Source organism: Culex quinquefasciatus, chromosome 3 (genome assembly GCF_015732765.1).
Source record: "Culex quinquefasciatus strain JHB chromosome 3, VPISU_Cqui_1.0_pri_paternal, whole genome shotgun sequence".
Taxonomy (NCBI): Eukaryota; Metazoa; Arthropoda; class Insecta; order Diptera; family Culicidae; genus Culex; species Culex quinquefasciatus.
Genome location: NC_051863.1, coordinates 119,075,747 through 119,094,938, shown reverse-complemented (window position 1 = coordinate 119,094,938; position 19,192 = coordinate 119,075,747). Strand labels below are relative to the sequence as shown.

At 36.4% G+C, this 19,192-nt stretch overlaps 1 protein-coding gene across 1 annotated transcript in view; it reads left to right on the top strand.

Moving 5' to 3' along the window:
- Nucleotides 1-19,192, top strand: part of LOC6044693 — a 324,907-nt gene that overhangs the window by 200,084 nt on the left and 105,631 nt on the right.

The window sequence follows — 19,192 nt, the reverse complement described above, 5'->3', positions numbered from 1 at the left end:
AGTTGATTGTTTATAATAAATAGTCTTTTCATACATTTGCAAGTGCAACAGAACTGCGTATATATTGTATTGCAAGTTTATATTATTAAATTATGGATAAGCTAATACACCCCTACTCTAAGGACACAACCCCTCCCTCCTCTTTCTTTAACCCCCCCCTCCTCCCACCAACAAAATTTTATTAAGCTTAATAAATTAATTTTAAGTCAAATATTTATTATTTACTGCTGTGTGTTTCTTTTGTGGGTCCATGCCATATAACTTGAGACCCCCCCCAACCTTACGGGCATAAATTTCGAAAATTTTAATTGTTAAATCAAATAACAGAAAAATTGATTTCATTCAATATATTAATTATGAAGTAAACGATAAAATACAATCTATATTTTTACTAATCCTAATGTTCTTGTTCATGAAAATTCATTTGATTATAGAGTTTCTGACAGCTTCAGGATATCGACGTCGTCGTGCTATCTTGTCGCACCCGCCATTTTGACGTTCCGAGAAAAACGCGTTTTAATGTTTGACCTTGAATATTCAAAAACGAGAGCACGCAATGTAAACAATAACAAACACGTTTTGTTTGGCTCACCATTCTGTGCATTGTCCCAAAGTTTGGTTGAAGTTGGTTGCTGGAGTCCCGAGTTATAATTACGAATGTTTACGGTAGTCTAGCTTGTACGTGCGACAAACGCATCCTGACTTTCCTGGCCTGAAATCCTTTGGCCTTTTGTCGCACTTACATCAATTTTCATGGAGTGACAAGATAGCACGACAAGATTGAAACTACTTTCATATGTAAAGTGACAAAAATGCACGGAGTTTTTCGGTTTTTGTTGAATATCTCAGGATTGAAATCGAATTTTGGGGATCTGTGAAGGTCAAAAGGTGAGGCATTGTGAGCTGCACAAAATGGCGTTCTTAACTCAATTTGTCCCAAAATGCACGTACGACAAGTTAGCACGATGGCGACGATATGTTAAAGGTACTTTTTATGATATTTTGTACTAACCAACATAGAACTTAAATGTGGATCAGTTTCATGGATTGATCGCAGAAATTCATTATGCTAAGTCAATATTTTGCTGAATACTTTTTTCGGTATCAAACTGAGATTCTCCAGTTTCGCTTGAGAAACTTCGGTACGAATACCTTATTTTGACTAAGGTACTCAATTTTAAATGTAGGCAACAGAAAATTCCAATCAAGTCATTTCGAACTTCTTGAAACCAGGTATTGATTTTGAAGCGACGATGCCCACGAAGTAGGTAGCAAAGCAAGTGAAATAAACGTGCGCATATGTAGATTGCAGCAAATTTTGATAAAACGTAAATGTTCAAAATGGCATATCTCCGAAAACGCAAAAAATCGCAGGCTGGAAATTTCAGCAATGTTAGATTATGATCCAATCTTTCAAGTGATCTTAGTTTCATGTTTAGCATCGTTTAGCAAAAAAAGTACTCGATTAACAAACACAAAAAAATAAGTTTTGTCAAAAAATACTCCAGTTATTCGATGAAAACTGGTTTGGAAACAACATTTTATATATTAATTGTTTCAAAGCTTATCTCATTACCTTTCCAACGATGTATAATTGTCCTAATAAAATATTTAAAATGGCTGAGCTATGTTAAAATTAAACAATCAGCCTTTTTTACGAAAACGTTAGATTTTTACTCCATTTTTTGACATTCAGCTTGCGTATCTCCGAAATGAACAAACTTAGAGCTTTGAAAATTTGGATTTTTCTTAGTTAGAATGTTTACTTTCGAGAAAAAAATACCAAAAAATATTTGGAGAAGGTCACTTTTTTGAAACTTGGCCACCCATTGTACCATAGTGCACTGTAGCGAGAAAACATAAATTAAAAGTGAGCTTGGCTTAGTAGGCCCAAAATAGGGACAAATACCCTAATTTCTCAATTTTCAAAGATCAAGAAAGAAAATTAAACGAAATTTTTTTCAGCTGGTGCAGCTAGTTGCACCATCACGCTATAAGGCTCAAAATATGTTATTTTAAGTAAATACTGTTGCAAATATTTTCAAGGTTTATGTCTCTCTGCAAATCGGCCAAAAAAATGAGAGGGGAATTTTTTTGCAAAAAAAAAACTTCAAAATTTTAATGGAACTAAAAACAATCTGAAATATATTTTCCTGCGGAGGAATTCTCTACGAAATCGGTCTTTTTTTTTAATTTTAATTTTTGTATTTTTTAATCCGACTGAATCGTTTTTGGTGCCTTTGGTATGCCCAAAGAAGCCATTTTGCATCATTAGTTTGTCCAATACAAATTTGGCAGCTGTCCATACAAAAATGATGAATGAAAATTCAAAAATCAGCATCTTTCGAACACATTTTTTTGATCGATTTGGTGTCTTCGGCAAAGTTGTATGTATGGATACGGACTACACCGAAAAAAATGTGAGTACACGGTAAAAGAATTGTGATTTTTAATTTAACTTTTTGTCACTAAAACTTGATTTGCAAAAAAACACTATTTTTCTTTTTTCTGATATGTTGTAGAGGACATAAAATGTCAACTTTTCAGAAATTTCCAGAACGGCCAAAAAATCTTTGACCGAGTTTTGAATTTTTGAATCAATACTGATTTTTTTCAAAAAATCGAGATACTGGTCGTAAAAATTTTTCAACTTTATTTTATTCAACACCCAAAACTGGCAGCGCTAGTCCGAGAGAATGATGGTCTCGAGTCGAGAGAATAGTGGTACCATTCACGGACGCAGAGAACACAGCTCGAGATGGGCGATAGAACTATTCTCTCGAGGTTCATTAGCAAAAAAAGTTCATCCGTCAAACAAAAAACCAAAAGTGTCGATAACGGGAATCGAACCAGAGACCTTTGACAAACCAATCCAATGACTTAGCTGCCTCGGCCACCACAGCTTGGCGACCATGGAGAAGTCAGAAGTCGATGTATGACACTTGTTGGAGATTTATTGATTCAACTAACGAATGAACTCATTTGTTATGATGGTGTGAGTTGGTACCATTATTCTATCGATTTTGGCACTGAGCCCTCAATAAATTTTGAGAGAACGATTATCTCAATTCTGAATTTTGGGTGAAGTTATAGCCATTTTCAGGTAACTTTTTCGAAAATAGTGGAGTTTTTAATTTTTTTAAATGATTGCACATGTTTGCCCACTTTTGAAAACATTTTTTTGAAAAGCTGAGATAATTCTCAATATTTTGTCTATTTGGACTTTGTTGATACGACCCTTAGTTGCTGAGATATTGCCATGCAAAGGTTTAAAAATAGGAAAATTGATGTTTTTAAGTCTCACCCAAACTACCCACCATTTTCTAACGTCGATATCTCTGAAATTTTCCGATCTATTCGAAAACAACATTTTCAAAAATTCAAATCTTACTAAGCATTTATATATTTTTTATATTTTTTCTGGCAGCAGGCTTGGCCGAAATTTGTCCGCTTAGTAAGCGAAAGATCATGGGTTCGATTCCTATCTGTTCCAACCTTCCATCGGATGGGGAAGTACATCGTCGGTACCGGCCCGGATGTTGTTAGGCCGTTAAGTCATTCCAATTGTAGGACTCGCAATCCAAAGGTCGTCAGTTCGAACCCTAAAGTGGAAAGTTCCTTGGAGTAAAACTAGGTTTGGGTGCTCTCCCCATTCAAGCCTTTGGACTCCTAGGTTGGAGCAGAAACCTGCAATAGAGACCACAAAAGACCCGGGGGTCGTAAAAGTGGATGGTTTGATTTTTTTTTTTGATATTTTTTTTATATTTTTAATTTTTGTAAAATTACAGTGTACAGTACTGCAGAAAGTTTTCTTTCGCGAAAAAATATTTCGTGAATACTTAGATATTTTGGAAACAAATGATTGCAAAACAACTAGACTGGATTTAAATGCATTTTAAAATACATTTTACAATCAAATGTTGAAAACAAGATCGAAAGTTAAATTTAAAAGACTGATTTTTATCAGGCGTTTTTTCTCCAGTTTTTGTTGAATGAATTAAAAATCTCAAAATTTAAACAAGATTTGAAATTCTTTTTAAGTCAAAGTGTGTTATGAAACTAAAGATTTCATCAAAATCATTAAGACATTGCCAATTTTATGTGTAGCCCTACCCCTCCCCCTCCCCTCTTTTAAAAAATTTCCCCATTAAACATATAAAAATTGCTAGAAAATCAAATTTTCATTAAAAAAATCCTTTTTGATTTTATTGAAAAAAGCAGTCATTCACAAAATAAATAAAAAAGTTACTGGTAACAATTTAAAATATAATAAAATAAAATCATTCCCTAAATAAATCGATAAAATCGTAATTTTCTTTTAACATTCCAACGCCCAAGGCTTCAAAAAAGTTGGAACGGTAACTTCAACTCGCTGGTTCTCGGGCATTACTCACTCAATCAAGATGATTCTTTTTTCCAGTGATTTGTGGGTCTCGTGGCGCAGGGGTAGCGGCTTCGGCTGCCGATCCCGATGATGCTATGAGACGCGGGTTCGATTCCCGCCTTATCCACTGAGCTTCTATCGGATGGTGAAGTAAAACGTCGGTCCCGGTTTCTCCTGTCTCGTCAGAGGCGCTGGAGCAGAAATCCCACGTTAGAGGAAGGCCATGCCCCGGGGGGCGTAGTGCCAATAGTTTCGTTTTTTTTTTGTTAGGATTAGTGCGTCCATCCCGGGAATTCCAGGGACAAAAATCCCGGGAATTTTTAAAAACTGGGAATTCCCGAATCCCAGGATTTTTAATATTTTGTCCCGGGAATTCCCGAAATTAAAAAAAAATGGCCTAGAAATTCAGATTTGTTTGTGGAAATAGATCAACAGTTGAATACTTAGTAATCGATAAGAATTAAAATAAAATAAAATTTGTATTCGGCATATATCTGCATTAATTTGGCTTGTTGGGGAAAATTGTTAAGATTTTAGTTTTTTTTTTTCATAAAGATTTTAGTTTACAGATTTGCAAAATGCTTTGCGCCTTGTATATTTTCTATTAAATTTTATTTATTTGAAGAAATAGACTAAGTACTATATTCACGTATATTTATGACTTTAAACTTGAAAAAAGTATTAAATTTGAAAAAAAAATAACTTTTCATCAAAAACCGGCATCTGCAGCAAATCAGGTCAAATGTAACGAATCAAAACAGCTGTTTAAGCTATTTTTTTTAATGATTTTCTGAATATTTTGATTGATATCAGTTACAACAGGATCAGAAAAAACAATTAGTACACCGATTTAAAAATGTATTGCTCTACTATCTCCTGAACCTATTCAGACTGTAGTCCTGATTATCCCAAGTTGGCGGTAGTGACTTAAAGATAATTTTTTTAAATATGTTTTGAATATAAACATAAAATTCTAAACTTATCCAAAGTGTTACATTGTCTGGTATAATTTTATTTCATGTTGTTTTGGACACTTTTAATGAAATTGGTTATGCTTTTGTCATGTTATATAAAAAATTAATAAAAGAAATATGTTAAACATTGTGGTTCATTTGAATTCCAAAGCACATCAAAGAACATTTTTTTTAATATGTTTTAAACTATCTAAAGACTGCTTTCCATGTTCAGATTGAAGCGTTGTTGAAGCTTATCAACAATTGACAGTTTTGAACTAATTCTTTGATTCATATATTTTATGACTGCTTCAAAAATTTCCCGGGATTCGCAAAATATTTTTCCCGTTTCCCGGGAAATTCAAAACCCGGGAAAATTGGACGCCCTACACCCAGAACTGGACATTGGAATACGAGAGGATAAAGAGCACGATTCGGTAGTAAAATGGTACTTTGTGCGGACTGAGAGGATAAATCCCGAAATTACCGAGAGTACTTTACTCATGGGTTCATCTTCAAAAAAAGTTCATCTAACAAAAAAAAAGTACCGGTACCGAGGCTCGAACCCAAGACCTTCGGCATATTGAACCGTGCCTTTGCCGTATAGGCTACTATGGTTCGGTGACTAAGTGGCGGTCACTTGTCCATATAAACCACTCAATAGGATGAACTGTTCCAATGAACGAATGAACACGCGAGAGGACTATACTCTCGATAAATAGCACTTTCCTCACGTTTTAGGAATGGCATTTGATTATTTCTAGAACCACTGCTTCTCATTACGAATCGAACCAAAAGATGAAAAGCACGCGACTACAGAGAAAAAAAAAGATCGACTCTTTTCCCAAGAAAGCAGATTTCTGGATAGTCCTCCTCACACCCTTTGCATTCGAAAAGTTGACTTGGAGCATCAAATGTTCATTATCGTGTGTTTGTTTTTCTTCAGCGCCTTCTCGATTTCTTCTCGGAAAAGGGGAACGTTTTATTTTTAGTCCAAGACACCCAGGAACCATAACACTGTCTTCCGTTCCGTCCTGCTGTCATCGCGGAGCGGAACCAACAAATTCGGAATGAGATGTGGCGTGTAATGGAATTTTCGACGGAGTGAACCCTTTTTCCCTTTTTCTGGGGGGCAACATTTTAAATTTATGGAATCACATTTTTGAGGGCAGGGAAATTTTGCGTTTCAACCTTTGCTCAAATCACAGAATTTAAAGCGAGTTCCTTTACCAATTGTCACCGTTGTTCTATCTTGTTGCATGCAACTTTTTGACTTGTTTGTTTTAAATTGAGCGCAAATTTTGATTTCATGTGGAAGTTTTCGGATATTTGGGAAATGATTGAGAAAAAGTGTTTTAATACCAACTCAAAACCAACATTGAAACAAGATACCGTAACGGCGACGAAACTCGCCCGTGGAAAACGGTGTTCAACTCGGTGTCGATGTCGGCGTGAACTCCCCGCAGTCTGCACATGCTTTGCAAATAACTAGTGATTGTACGCGTGCGTTCATGAACACACGGCACTGACTGAGGGCTGCTTCAATGTTTCATGTGGCATGTCGACGACGACGGCGCTGGTGGCGTCGCGATAATTAGACATTCATTTGTTATGCTGTCTGACGGTCGCGGTGCGAGGGAAAAATAGTTTTGGTTGTAGCACCACCTCCTACGGCTAGACAGTCAGTCGTTGTGACTGGTTGGCTACTGTTTGACAGACACCGTGGTTGTTGAGAGGTGTAGTGTGCATTCTAGGGTAAATTTTTAAAGGTCTTTTGTACTTTGACTTAAATCACTTTAGTAAACTCTTAATGTAGACAATACCGACGTAATTTTTATGGAATTCTTAAAAAAAATATTGCTATCACACAAAAGAATCTTCCTCATTTTCTAAACTTTTCAAAAAGCAACTAGTTTGCGGAAGACTGTCATGCAAACATCTTAATTAATTCACCAACTTGCAAAATTCCACAGTTTACTGTTTGAGTGCTGAATCTGACACTCCAATTAATCCCTCCGATACGTTCTTCTTCAAAAGAGCATCATCTTACATCATTCGACTCATGTAACTTGAAAAAGAACACTTTTCACTTAATTGCACACCATCACCATCTTCATCGGTTCTGCATGTGTTCTCAAGTTAAACTCATCTCGTCGCCCTCATCCAACTCCGATCTTGAGCTATCAAATTAAACAAGGTTATAAGCTCATCATGGAGCTCCTCTTTTTGCCAGCGCAGGCGAAACTCTGCTCCTCGAAGATTATCGCCGATAAGTGCTGATGTTCTTCTGGCGCTTTCATTAGAGAGAGCCGTGTGCCGAAGGAAAACATTTTCCCATCGACTTAAGACACGTAATGATGCATGAATAAGAAAGTGGAAAGCAAATTTGTTCAACCCCGACTCGTCCTCACGTTCCCTCCCAGGATCCGATCCTTTTCCACTCACCAGTTAAGCACGAGATGGATTGAAGGAGGTTTTCCGAGTTGGGTGCAAGTTTGCTCGATAGAAAATCCCAGTTGAGCAATTTGAAGAGTGATTGACTTTGAAGTTGAAGCATGGTATTGTAATGAGGCGAAATTTTAAAATAGCAATGACGACCTAAAGAAACCTAAAGACCTTTTCCGGGCGAAGCAAAAACACTTTTCTCCCGTCCAGAAAAGTGCCACTTTGAAAAGTCGTAAAACTCAATGGCAATTGGTTGACCCTGCCTTTCTCTGCAAGCGACTAGAGAGAGAGAGACTAATTTCCTCCCAGTGCTGTTACACAAACTGAACAACCCAACTTTCCAGAAAACCCATTTAGACTCCAGCACACATGAGAAACGATTATCGTGCCAAAGGGAACGAACTTTGTGGGAGAAAAGTGATGAGCTCGGCAGAACGGGGCGTAACAAATTGGCATCCAGACAAAGTGCCACGGCAAATACGATTGAGATGCACTTTGCGCTGCATTGTGAGCTTGATTGCCAAAGAGGGTTGGAAGTTTTGAGTAAATACGCAACGGAAGCGAAATTGCCATTTAGACGATTGTTCTAGAGCGAGGAACTGGATGTTACTGGAAAGGTTCATGGTATCGAGCCGAGAGAATAATGGTACCGTTTACGGACACAGAGAACACAACTCGAGATGGCCAAATAAATGTTCATCCGTCAACATAAAAATAATATGGGTTGTCTACGGGAATTGAATAAAACTTTCCAATGACTTAACTGACTCGGCCACCATTTGTGGTGAGTAGAGATTGGTTAGAAGTTGATGCATTACACTTGTTGGAAATGTACTGTCTAATCCAGCGATTCTCAACCTTCTTCTAGGCCGGTACCCCCTGCCATGTAAATCAAGTAGGCCCGGTACCCCCGTTGAGAATCGCTGGTCTAATCTAATCTGATCTAACACAAACGCAGCCAGCCCGATGATAGCATGCTGGAAAGCCATGTGATTAGATTACTCCCCAAGAACTTTTCTTGTCAATATTAATAATTGCAGTACATCCGAAAACACCCGAAAATGTATTACAAAAATTAAAGCGGCCATCCCTACTACGTTGTGTTTACTGCAGAGAGGATTCTAAGAACGGATCACATTTCGCAGAACCTATATTACACTTGTTGGAGATTTACTGTCTCTTTTAACAAATGAACTATTATTTTTGTTGGTGTGAAATGGTGACATTATTCTCTCGAGTTTAGAATAAAACTTTAATAGTAGTTTATGCACCAAGTTGCAAAAAGAGGATTTTTTCAGCACGAGTCGTACATTTATCCAACGAGGTTCACCGAGTTGGATAAATACGAAGAGTGCTGAAAAAATCAAGTCACATACATACTTTCAATGTAATTCTATCATGACCCACTTATAATAAACAAAAATAACAGCACTCAGCACTTTGTTATGAACTTCATTTGAGTGCTGAAAATTTTGCAGAGTGAAAAATAAATCAAATCGATCATACATGAGCAGTTCTTTGAATTGTTTCAAAAAATAATTTTCATTGATTTCTGTAGGTTTTGCATTATATTCAAACATGAGTTGTTCCTTAACATTCCAACGCCCAAGGCTCCAAAAAATCTGGAACGGTAACTTCAACTCAATGGTTCTCAGGCATAACTCAACAAATCAAGATGATTCTTCTTTCCAGTGATTTTTTAGAATGTCTAGATAATTCTAGAACTTTGCAGAACTTAATTTGATCAAACCTGTAATTTTTGCGATCAAAAACATCGTTCCTACTTTTTTTTTCGCGTGTAAAAAATAATTCGCCAAAAATTCCGCGGGGGCAGTTTTCCCAACATACCTACCTTTTTTCCAACATACCTTTTTCCCAACATACCTTTTTTTCGAAAATACTCAAATTTTCAAAATTTGCAATATGGATATCAAATAAAGCGAAATTTGGTTTGCTTTTTCACCTTATCAAAGTTTTATTTTTGGAGTATACAAAAAAAAATCACAAAATACCGTTTTTTTCGAAAATACTGAAAAAAAATTTTTTTTTGTTTGTTTTCACTTTATTACAATTTTTTTTGTCAAAACCATTATTTTCGAAAAAGAATAATTTGAGATTTGTGAACCAGCAGGCTAGTAACAATGTTATTAAAAAAAAAAATACTTTGTCAAAAAATTTAAAAATTTCAAAGGAAATTTAAGTACAATCAGCTGAAATCAATTTAAAATGCGTTTCCCTGCGTTTAGGATCACTTTAAGCATGTTTGAGATGATTTGAAAATCTTTTGAGTTTTTGAAAATTTTCTATGTTTAAGTTTCGTTTTCGCTAAAATTTTTGTTTTCATCATATCTTTCATTTTTTTTTTAAACTAATGATTGCAAAGCAACTGTACTAGTGTAAAATGCATTTAAAAACACTTTTTCCATGCAAATGCTGAAACTACGGCTTGTTATTTGAATATTGATATTCTTTTTATTTTTTTAAAGTTAGACCAAATTTTGAAAAAAAAAATTTAAAAAATTGTAAATAAATAGCAGGAAATATCACAAAGTTTTATTTTTTCGTCCCGCCCGTGTGGATCAATCGGACCGCGCACTGGACTCAGAATCCAGAGGTTGCTGGTTCGAATCCCACGGCGGGCGCTCTGAAAATTCTAAGTGTAAGTATGGGTATCCGGCGCCGTCACTCCGTGCCGTACTCAAACACTTAGGAGCCCAGGGCGGCGAAGTTAGAAGAAAGACACTAATGGTTGGTACTAGCAATAGTACTAGCAACAACTAGATTTTTTTTTCGGAACACACCACTGTTTCGATTGTAGTTTTCATTTAAAATAAATAAATCATTTTTTACCGTGGCTTTTATATTTGGCAAATTCACAAAAAAAAAAATCAAATTATTCGCTCTGTAGCATTGCCTCGGCGTTCTCGATTGCGAGATTCCTACTCGAAACTAAGTGTCCGAAGGCTTGATTGTTGAGGCAATTGCAAACCTCTTTTTACACCATAGCTTCCATCCACCCCGGGATTCGAACTGACGTCCTTTGGATTTTGAGTCCAATTGTCTACCAGCGACCCCACCGAGACAGGACCCAAGGAGACGACTACTACACCTGGACTGAGCTATCGACCTAACTCTCTAGGTTAGACCGGGGCTAACATTTACTTCCCTGTCCGACGGAAGGCGTGATCAGACAAATCTCGTCTCGAAAAATGCCACCGGGACCTTCTGGGATCGAACCCAGGCCGACTGGGTGAGAGGCAACCACGCTTATCCGTACACCACGGGTTCCGTCTTTTTTTACATACTGTATTTAATTTTTACTCTTCATTTTGCGTAAAAATCTCAAATCTATTAAAGTCACCCCGTTTTACGGTAAATTAAAAAAAATACATTCTGAAAGCATCTTTCAGATGATAAATATTCCGAACGCAACTTTAATTTAAACGCAATTTGTCGGTAACAGTAACTTAGGAAGTGCAGTTGTATTTTTGCATACGCTAAATAGGTAGATAGTGCGCAATCTGTTGAGTTCAGAAATTGATTTTAGTTGAATAGAAGTTGTCTGAGAAATGACGACCAGTTTCATCTTAAGTTTTAACAATTTTAAGTTGCAAATTAATTTTGGGGTTGGATACCGATAGATCTTGTCTTGGAAGGATAAAACATATTAATAGCATCAACAACCCACTAAATGTTTGCTTGATTAGAAAAAAATAATTTGAAATTTGCAGTTTGTTGGATACGATTGAATTGAAATAACCCATTTTAAATATAAGAAGCAGGATCAGTTCAAAATTACTACTCAAAACGCATTGATAAAAAAATCTCCTACAGCTGGTCGAACTGAATTGAATTCTTCTTCACAATTGATTCCTGTGCAATCAATAACTACCATCCGTTGCCAATATCGAACAACTTACACGTTACTAAACCGCATTCTGGAGAATCCTTCAAGTAGTCATAGCCAGTGCACGCTGATATGGTGGTTGATGAAAGGCTCGCGCACACATTGTATAGTAGAACCAACAGTTCACTATCTTTGCTCTTACACCACCCCGAACGTATCTTGTACGGTGCGGTATTATTGGCAAACGTGCCCCACACACCAGCTGTTCTACGCTTTCGGTTCGGTACGACGTTCTGAACGTCTGTGCCAGAAACGTTACATGTTGTATCGAAACCAAGTGGAAGCCACATGCTGCACGGGTATTTCAGTAATATTTTTACTTCATTTTTCAAACTATTCAATACATGTGTGCAGTGGAGGGAAATCTCTAGCCCTGTGCAAAATAAACAGCGATTGTGTTTCCAGCTTAACAATAGAGTCATCCCAGACAGAACCACCAGGTCCGGGTAAGAATATTCCATTATCATAGGTTTGTGCTGATGTTTGCTTCCCCCCAGTAAGGACCGATTTCCAAAGCGCTCTCTTCCGTACATTATTATGAAGGAGAAGCTCGTCGACATGCGATATTGGCCACTGACTGCTGGGAAAAATAACGACCCAACTGCTGGGGCTCTGTCGTTGGCATCTCTTTTGAACACACTACTCGGAGATAAGCTGAAAGTGATTGCTGGTGGCGAAAGGGATTATTATTTGTGCAAAAAAGTGCATACGTGGTATTCGAAGGAGATGGAGAAAAGTTTTGCCTTTGTGAGTGGATCCTCGTTTTTAAATTGGAATTTGATATGAGATGAAATGATTTTAAGAAAATTATTCCGTTGCAACCTGAATTAGTGATGATATGGTTGAATTTTAACTCTTCAAATGATTATAGTTGAGAATTGTCTTTTCCCCCAGCAATTCACAACAACAATCCTTAGACCGTTCCAAATCGTGCTAAACGGCCTTTCCGCCGTAACTGAAGCGCATAAATCCACACCGTACAAAACCATTGCGGGCCGGTCAAAAACACAAACGAGGGTAACAAATCGCCCTGATCTTTTCGAGTTTCTGCCTCACTGCTGAAGCTTCCAGTGCACGCAAAATGGTTTATGTGCTACCACTCCCTCACCCCACACAACCCAGCCCTTCTTAAGTTCAAGTTTAGTCACGATGGCGCTTCTCCCCCAGAGTTTCTCAAGAAGGCGGCGGTAGGCAAATTGAAACTAAGCTCTCCGAATGCTTAGCGGGATTCCAAGGGGCAGATGCTGATGACGACGGTCTCTCGCACTAATTGAATTGGGCTTATAGCGTAATTTAGGTCTTTGTCGGTTCGGTTTGTTCCGGACCGGGTGAGTAATAGACGATTCCGGGGGCTGAAATGTTGCGGCACAGGCATGGCACAGTTCTATTTGAGATTGGGTGCTTTGTTTCATCTGTTTGTACGGCGTGGAAGCAACTCCGATGATGAGCTGTTTATTGGTTCTAGAACAGATGCAGTGAGTATCAACGGACCTAGATCTGGAAGTCTATGTGGAAGATCTTATCTACTCAGCAAGAGTGATTCACTCATTTGTACTTGAGTACAGTCCAGACTTGACTATCCGAAGGCGTCGAAGTTCACTTCGGATAATCGAAACTTTAGATAATCGAATTATTTTCTATTGTCGAGCTTAAGTATGACCCCTAAACTACGCTAAAGTGATTTAGATTTTTTTAATCCAAGTTGGCGGCCAATTTGGCGGTGACGAAATATTGAAAAAAAAATGCATTTTCTTATTTAATAATCAATCAACTATTCAAATTTGACTAAAATGGGGTCACAGAACTCGAATTTCATGTTTTAAACAAGAAAAAGAAAAAAAAGAAAATAAAAATTTGTTCGTGATTCGATTATGCGAAGTCCCATACAAACCTTCGGATAATCGAAACATCGGATAATTGAGGCTTCGGATAATCAAGTCTGAACTGTACTAGTTGTTAGGAGCTGCTATTCATTTTTTTTTTAAATCGGGAAAGAAATAATTTGTTTATATGATTAAAAATTACAAAGTGAATTATAACTCAAAGCACAAGTGTGTATAAAAATATTTGTTTCTAGGGAGCCCCTTAGAGCCGTCCGTGGGAAAATAGTCAATTTTGGAGGTTTATAACTTTAAAGCAAAAATTCCTAAAAAATATTGTGTCTTTTGGAAATCCCATTGTATTTAAAATTGAATATTTGATGGCCTATTTAATATTTCATCACCGCCATTTTGTATTTCTTAAATTCTTCTAATACTTCCGATACCCGTACTAAAAAGTTATGAGTTTCAGCATTGAAATGGGTGCTGATAAGTTGAACTTTTCAGTAGATGTATCGAAAAGTAATAGTTTTTAATATTGTTAAACAACACATGAACTTTTTACATTGATACGGTGTTTTTTTCAGAATTGCAAAAAATAACTTGTGTGCAGCTTGTACAAAACCTGATTTTTTCAGCACGAGTCGTACATATCAAGCAAATCAATGTAAAAGGGCCGAAGCCGAAATGAAAACAAAGAGTCTATCCTGCTCACGTCAGTTGATGTTTACATTAGGAACGAGCAGGATAGACTCTTTGTTTACTTTTCGGCTTCGGCCCTATTACAATGTTTTGCTAGATATATCCAACAAGGGTTACCTCTTTTTGCAACTTGTTGCATAAACTACACCCAACTGGCAGTCGCATGATTGTGATGCATGGCGGCATGAAAGTATATCAGAATCTGCATGAAATCTGTCCTCATGCATTTTTTGCGATATAGGAGTATGACATTTTTGCCCGTTACCGACAATTATCGACATTACCGACAGCTTTTTGGTTGTATTTCACAAAAAAAACACTTAGTAGAACGAGGATTGAACCACCAACTTCTTGGTTATTGATTCGACACGCTACCACCGCGCCATGGACGCTTGATGAAAAGTGAGTGAAAGAGCACCAACATATGCTTCTTTTTGGAGTGTTGCTCGGGGACGGGCCAGCATTATATGTGTTGGTGAGAACTGCAGATTGCTGACATTTTTACACATGGGCAAAAATGATCTACGGGCTTGCTGCAAAAAATGTTATAAAATGTGACATTTTCTGCAACAAATCCAATGTTGCAGATTTTGAGATATATTTTTCCTTTGGGTGTACTATTATTACACTTTGTTCATTTACATGTTAATTACAAGGATTTTGACTTAATCAACAATTTTTGTAACGAATCAAAAACTTTTTTGAAAATTCAATTTTTGTATTCTTCGATATAGAGGAAAACTATGTGTTTACTTTTTCTATGACTACACCCAAACAAAAAATATATCTCAAAATCTGCAACAGTGAATTTGCTGCAGAAAATGTTATATTTTATTACATTTTTTGCAGCAAGCCCGTAGATCATTTTTGCCCGCGTGTAAACACGTCAGCGATCTGCAGTTCTCACCAACACATAGAATGCTGGCGCGTCCCCGAGCAACAATCTAGAGAGAACATTATGTTCGCGCTCTGTCCCTCACCATTCATCAAGCGTCCATGGCGCGGTGGTAGCGTGTCGGATCAGTAACCAAGAAGTTGATGGTTCAATACTCGTTCTGTTAAGGTTTTTTTTCTGCAATACAATCAATCTGCCGTCGGTAATGTCGGTAACGGGCAAAAATGTCATACCCCTATATCGCAAAAAATGCATGAGGACAGTTTTCATGCAGATTCTGATATACTTTCATGCTGCCATGCATCAAAATCATGCGACCGCCGGTTGGGTGTAGTTCGTCTCCATACCATACTAAGACCTTTTCAGACAAAAAAAGTTACACAAAAAAAAAACATTTTTTAATTCGAATTTTCACATAATAAAATTAAATGTATTTTAGATGTAAAATCAAAACTTGCCACGGCGTGTTTTCTAGAACAACCTTATCAGGAAAAAATAGTCATCGCTACTATCAAATGTGTATTATAGGAAATTTTCTCAGCTTCCCAATGCTTCTAAGAGCGAATTGTTTCATCGAGAAATTGCTGAGATATCTTCATTTTTAGTTTTTTGATTTAAAATCCTCCATCATTTATTGAAATCTTTTTAAAAACAGTTAGGGAAACTTGTCAAATGATGTGTTTTATGTGTCATTTTCTGGTCAAAATGGGCAAAATAAGACAAGAAACAAATTTGTAGAATTTTGCAAATCGCCAAACATTTTGAAAATTATATTTTAACTGGTTTTGAATTTGTAAGATATATTCAGTAATTAAAATCACAATACCTAATTTAATTGAAAATTTTACTTGGATTGATAAATTATTACATGATTTTTGTGAAAATATATAACGTGTCTGCTCTGATTTGGCTGATACAACCAACATTTTTGCAGTTGTGAGATTTTTAAGGGTATTATTGCATTTCTATGAATAAATATGATATTTCTTTCAACAGACATGAACCTTGAACTTGACCAGGAACAAAGATACAAAACATGATTTAAAATCGAAAACGTAGGGTAGAGTAGTCATCAATGAGACACGGGGAACAGTGATAAAATGGCTCTCACAAGTCGTAGTTTCAACAAATCAGGCTCATATTTGAGGGAAAGGTGTGTCTACTGGATACATCGTCTGCTATTATAGTGGCTTTGGTTATGGAAGCTCCCTTGTACAGTTATTCATAAATGTTTGATTCTGGGGTGTAAAAATCTTGATTTTCGTAATGTGTCTCATTGTTTCAGCTGTCTCATTGTTCCTGCCAAGTGCGTCTACAATGAGACAGATGAATAACTCTGGCTGTAGATGTCGGATCGATCTCATATTTTGGTCAATGTTAGAACACATCAAAAGAAAGAAAATGAACAAAAAGCTCATTAAGGGCGCAAGGTAGCCGAAAATGGCTCCCAAATTATTTTTTCACTAACATGCTAATTTCTCGAAATCTACAACACCTATCACTCTAATTTATAGTTTATTGAAATCTTTTTAAAAACAGTTAGGGAAACTTGTCAAATGATGTGTTTTATGTGTCATTTTCTGGTCAAAATGGGCAAAATAAGACAAGAAACAAATTTGTAGAATTTTGCAAATCGCCAAACATTTTGAAAATTATATTTTAACTGGTTTTGAATTTGTAAGATATATTCAGTAATTAAAATCACAATACCTAATTTAATTGAAAATTTTACTTGGATTGATAAATTATTACATGATTTTTGTGAAAATATATAACGTGTCTGCTCTGATTTGGCTGATACAACCAACATTTTTGCAGTTGTGAGATTTTTAAGGGTATTATTGCATTTCTATGAATAAATATGATATTTCTTTCAACAGACATGAACCTTGAACTTGACCAGGAACAAAGATACAAAACATGATTTAAAATCGAAAACGTAGGGTAGAGTAGTCATCAATGAGACACGGGGAACAGTGATAAAATGGCTCTCACAAGTCGTAGTTTCAACAAATCAGGCTCATATTTGAGGGAAAGGTGTGTCTACTGGATACATCGTCTGCTATTATAGTGGCTTTGGTTATGGAAGCTCCCTTGTACAGTTATTCATAAATGTTTGATTCTGGGGTGTAAAAAATCTTGATTTTCGTAATGTGTCTCATTGTTTCAGCTGTCTCATTGTTCCTGCCAAGTGCGTCTACAATGAGACAGATGAATAACTCTGGCTGTAGATGTCGGATCGATCTCATATTTTGGTCAATGTTAGAACACATCAAAAGAAAGAAAATGAACAAAAGCTCATTAAGGGCGCAAGGTAGCCGAAAATGGCTCCCAAATTATTTTTTCACTAACATGCTAATTTCTCGAAATCTACAACACCTATCACTCTAATTTATAGTTTATTGAAATCTTTTTAAAAACAGTTAGGGAAACTTGTCAAATGATGTGTTTTATGTGTCATTTTCTGGTCAAAATGGGCAAAATAAGACAAGAAACAAATTTGTAGAATTTTGCAAATCGCCAAACATTTTGAAAATTATATTTTAACTGGTTTTGAATTTGTAAGATATATTCAGTAATTAAAATCACAATACCTAATTTAATTGAAAATTTTACTTGGATTGATAAATTATTACATGATTTTTGTGAAAATATATAACGTGTCTGCTCTGATTTGGCTGATACAACCAACATTTTTGCAGTTGTGAGATTTTAAGGGTATTATTGCATTTCTATGAATAAATATGATATTTCTTTCAACAGACATGAACCTTGAACTTGACCAGGAACAAAGATACAAAACATGATTTAAAATCGAAAACGTAGGGTAGAGTAGTCATCAATGAGACACGGGGAACAGTGATAAAATGGCTCTCACAAGTCGTAGTTTCAACAAATCAGGCTCATATTTGAGGGAAAGGTGTGTCTACTGGATACATCGTCTGCTATTATAGTGGCTTTGGTTATGGAAGCTCCCTTGTACAGTTATTCATAAATGTTTGATTCTGGGGTGTAAAAAATCTTGATTTTCGTAATGTGTCTCATTGTTCCCCAGCTGTCTCATTGTTCCTGCCAAGTGCGTCTACAATGAGACAGATGAATAACTCTGGCTGTAGATGTCGGATCGATCTCATATTTTGGTCAATGTTAGAACACATCAAAAGAAAGAAAATGAACAAAAAGCTCATTAAGGGCGCAAGGTAGCCGAAAATGGCTCCCAAATTATTTTTTCACTAACATGCTAATTTCTCGAAATCTACAACACCTATCACTCTAATTTATAGTTTGTTCTCTTGGGGGATGTCTAACGAAGATTTTCCGCCACGATTGAGATTGATAAGTTGAATATGTTGTTCTCATATGTTACCAAAACTTAGCATTTTATAAAATTTTGTGGATTTGACGAACTTCTGGTAAAGCGTGGAGGCACAATGCCATACCGAGAGCCCAAATCAAGTACAAGCAAGCTTCGCAAGTCAATTCCCTCTGGAACGGCGTTTTGTTTCATTTGATTTGAGGCTTAGTATGGTAATTAGAAGCAATTTTCTAAATAAATATTTTCAATATTTTCAAACCATTCGACATCATGCAACACGCGTGCAACACGCGCGTGGCATACATACGTTGTACGCTACAACAACAACAAAGCAAGCAAGCAGCAAGCAAGCAGCCGTGCAGACAGCAATAGGGTATTCACTGTAACCAATTTATGAATGGTAACTTTTACAAACATCTTATTCATTTTACTAAATAGTTTTGTTCGTTTTTTTAGTTTTATGAAATTTGTGTTCAATCGATTACGATTTTATATTTCATTTTTCGTTGAAATCTGCTCAATTCATCATCGATTCTTTCCCAAATTTGATTAGATTTTATTGCTGTGCGTATAAAACAAAAAAGTTCGATATTGTATTTCAATAAAGCTTCAGAACTCAAATCAATATTTTGTAAAAGAAGTCATCGGTTTGAGTATTACTCTATTTCCTTTCTGCGGGGCGTCTACCACGTTTGTTTTTGCTGCGCATGATAGTAGTTGTGCTGGGCCAAACGGGCATGAAGCGTGGTGGTAGTGAAGTGTGCTTGCTT